Raw genomic sequence first — 4,478 nt, 5'->3', positions numbered from 1 at the left:
ATTTTGGCCTTTTCAACTTCGTCGTTCTTATAAAAAAAACTCGGGTTCTGATTAAAAATAGATTGTAGATGTTTTTCTTAACGCGGCAATAACATGCAAATAAGTGGCCCTGTATTCTGTAATTTTGCCCTTTCATAGCGATAACTATACAAAATTCGCCGAATGTAAGGAAATTCACAATCGCTACGCGGTTTCCAACGTAGTTTCGACTTTGGAATCCGGAATTCCAGAACTGTGGTATGGCCTGGAATCCATTTCCTGGAATCAGTCGTGCAATGTTATAGCACGGCGGTTAGTGGTCCCTAAACCCCTGACACGGCGCACACAGTTTTTATTAAGTTCGTCCCGTTTTCTTTTTTACCCTTCTGATCGTGTAGTGTAGCTTATTTTAAATGCCCCTTTTCGCAGAGAAATTAAACGATGATCACAGGGACTGTTTGTTTCCATCTTATCCCATGCGGGGTTTCACTACTTCTGTCTCGATCTGTCAGTCGAGTAGCGTGTGTACAGCCGTCCCGCTCCGTCAAATGGTTTCCTTGGATATACTGTACATACCATACACGTATTAAAAAATGTCCCGTACGTTTTTCAGAAATTTAGCCATAGTGGATTTTGTTGTGGTTAATAAGCCTGCTTAGATGTAAAATCGAAGTTAAATCGTTGAATATATTTCTTCTGGAACTGCGCCTTTGAAAAGCGATCGAGAAATTCGAGCGAGCTGTGTCAGTCATTTGCAATTCTTTCACTATTTTGGCTGCAGTTTGAATTTATATTAGACGTTGTTTACATTAGACACTGGGAACACAAAAAATGTAATGTTGAACGGGAAAAGTACGTAACACTATTGGGTTTTGTTGTAGCGGTAGATAATTTGGCGGTGTCTTATTTAGAATTCGTGTTTTGAAAGTGCACGTGTATCCAACTAACGGATTCGAAGATCTAATATTTGCTACCAGGCGTTGTCAATCGCTAGAAATCGATATCCAAGTAAACTGACTAATAGGATGGACTTACCTTCAAGGAAATTGGAGCCACTATACAAGCTGAAGAAAACTGACCAACTCACTGTCTTGAAAATAAGAGCGACTTTTTGCTAATCACATGGATAGATATGCTAATTCGAAAAAAAAACCTCCACAGCAACAATGGTCGTACCAATCTATGGAAGACAAATTTAAAAAGCTTTTCTTTTCGACTTCTTTGTCAAAGACAATGGCCGCTTACTTCTTTTTCTTTTTGTTTTCTATTAAAACGAAAAAGCCGCCAATTATATTGCATGTATTCCTCTGAGACATAAGCGTAATAATACATCTGGAAGCTGACAAAACAGACAAAAATTGGTGCGATTGTTCGCTGTTCTGGACTCAGTTTGTAGTAAATAATAAAGATGGTTAATTTCAAGCTCGGTAATAAATAAAGATAAGTAAATGGCCCAGCTCACAACGAGTCTCTCGTAGCTCAGTTGGTTAGAGCGCCCAACTGGTATCTGGGAGGCCATGGGTTCGATTCCCGTAGGGGACTCGGAATTTTTCTTTGTCCCATGCTTGTGTCATGTTGAACATCTCATCTTTATTATTAATTTTAGTATATAAGTATTTAATTGTAGTATTGTACCATATTGTCTTCGAAAAGCCCCAATGGGGAAAGATAATAAAGGATGTATGTATGTATGTATGTAATTGCGTAAGATTTTGCACGTATTATGCTAATCTTTAAGACACTGGCAATGTTTTTGGAACTTTGGTAAGGCCTGGTTTTCACTAGCGACGCAGGCACAAGCGCAAGCACAAGAGCAATCACGCAAAAAGGACAAATTTTGATCCTTGTGCTTGCCGCAAGCTTGAGTGGACGCCATTTTCACGGTGAATCGAAATAAGAACTGTTATCCTTGCGCTTGTGCTTGCGTCGCTAGTAAAAAACAGGCTTAACTGGCCGCTTGTACAGGCTCGATAGCCTGCAAAACAGGCGGTTTATTTTGCGGGTCGCGCGAAGCGCAACATAGAGAGCGCGAATCAAAAGTACAAAAATCAACTTAAAAACTTATTATTAGAATCATTTTTGGCCTTTGGCAATTTCTTTGCTAATACAGAAAAGATTCTGAAGTCAGGCTGCATGACCATTAGTAAACTGGAAATCTGTCAGTATTTGGAAAAACGTGGACTCCGGAATCCGTGCTTGAAGGACGACGCAGCCATTGCGGTCCGAGAAATTTGAGGGGGGGGGGGGAGGGCAGCGTCAACGACCTAGTGGGCAGGTATCCCGGGCCCTGACCTAACAACCCTAGGGAGCCCTGGGTCAGCTGTTGGATTGCAATCCGGCTGGGGGGCTGGCTTAAGTCAGCTTTTTGGCTTGTTTCCGCAAAGACTTTGCTTTGAAATGTGGCCAGGACTGCTCCCGGCTTTTGGTTTTCTGGGGGCTGGGCTCAATAGCCTTGAGGCCTCTGAGAGCTCAGCTGTAACTGGGCTTCCTGGCAGTGCCCCTGGGCTCTCTCAAACCCATAGGGGGAAGGGAGGGGAGAGCTAAGAGACATGCTGGCCCCTGGCAGTTCTGGAGACTTGTTTTCTTAAATCAGGAAGCTAATTCCAAACTTGGGGAAACATTTATTTCGATAGCATGATTCGCTCAGTTTTATAATATTGTCACTCGACCCTTACCGTATATAACTCCTTAATGTTGTTGTTAAATGTGTGAAGGAAATTTCGCTCTAAGTAAGAGGCTTGTCCTTCGATAGGTAACAATTGGAGGTTTTATGTTTGAGCTTTTTTATTTCTCGTGAATGCGAGATGGCGACGATTTTATCGTCGTAAATGGTGGCCATAGAGTTCTAAAAAGAACTGTTTTTCCATTAGCAAGACCGGTTTCGGAAACGAAATGAGTCGTTCCCTTCGTCAGTTGCTTTTAGTTCTGTGCTCCTGTTTTTGTGTGAATGTTTTTATGGCTAGTGGAAACTGAATACGGAAGTTGCCTGCCTGTTGCTCAAATTGGAAGCTACACATCAGAGGTTTTCCAATGTTTTTTGACAGGTAAACCACCTTGAAATCGTCGTAGAACTTAGTTATATCTGGTCTTGAATGTGACTAATTAATATTCATGAAAAAATTGGGACCAGAGAAGGAAGTCCGGATAATCGAGAAATCCGGATAATCGAGGTTCGACTGTAATAATAGTAATAATAATAAACTTATATTGCGCAATTATCAATTAAGAAATTTTCAATTACGCATTACAATATCATTAAAAAAGTTAAAATTTAAAATTCACAAGCCAAAAGTTAAAATTTTGAAATTCACAAGCTAAAAGTTAAAATTTAAAATTCACAAGCTAAGAAAGGTAGGATAAAAATGTATATAACTACAACTATAAACTATAATCTTAAAAGTAATAAAAAAAATTAAAAACTACACGATATTTAACAAGCAACCAGTGCAATTAGACACCAGCTCGAAGAGCTAGATGACACCATCTGTAATAACTTTTTCTCGCCGGACACAAATCAAATTCTGCTACACTATGACAAACTTAAATCCGAACTTCAGTCTCTGTATGAAACGAAAGGGAAGCAAGCGATGTTCAGAGCGAAATGTCGTTGGGTGGAACAGGGTGAACGCCCAACAAAATACTTTTTCAACCTAGAAAAAAGAAACTATAATAAAAAGACCATTAGGGAAATACGCCTAGAAGATGATTCAACAACAATCAATGCTAAACAGATTCTCGACCAAATCGAAGCTTATTTTAGAGACCTGTATACATCAGCAAAAACTTTCTCTCATGATGAATACAACGAATTTACACAACATCTACAAATCCCAAAACTTTCAGATGAAGATCGGGATAGCTTGGAAGGTCCTCTGAGCTATGAAGAGTGTAAAAATGTACTAGAATCTTTTCAAAATGATAAGTCGCCAGGTGAAGACGGATTTACCGTAGAATTCTATAAATTTTTCTACGACCTATTAGGCGAAAATCTACTGGCATGTTTAAATGAGGCCTATGAGGTAAACGAACTTACCATCTCGCAAAGAAGGGGCATTATTACTTTATTACCAAAGGAAGACGGCTCTTTACTCGACCTGCACAACTGGAGGCCGATAACCCTACTGAATGTTGATTTCAAAATCGCTGCGAAAGCTATCGCTAAAAGATTAGAAAAGTTTTTGCCGAATCTAATACATCCAGATCAGACAGGTTTTGTAAAAGGACGCTACATCGGGAAAAACATTAGACTTATCAGCGATGTTTTAGTCTACACAAAAGAGAAAAAAATTCCCGGCATTCTTTTGGCCCTCGACTTTCGCAAAGCTTTCGACTCTCTCGAATGGCCCTTTATTCTAAGAATCTTAGATGCCTTTAACTTTGGTAGCAGCATAAAAAAATGGATTAGTACATTCTACACGAATGTGGAGAGCGCAGTATTGAATAATGGGTATGCGACGAATTGGTTTAAACCGTCGAAAGGTGTGAGGCAAGGGTGTCCT

Source organism: Oculina patagonica, chromosome 14 (assembly GCF_052425735.1).
Source record: "Oculina patagonica isolate OP01 chromosome 14, crgOcupat, whole genome shotgun sequence".
NCBI classification, from domain to species: Eukaryota; Metazoa; Cnidaria; class Anthozoa; order Scleractinia; family Oculinidae; genus Oculina; species Oculina patagonica.
The sequence above is the reverse complement of the archived record's forward strand: the minus strand, read 5'-3'. Positions refer to the sequence as shown.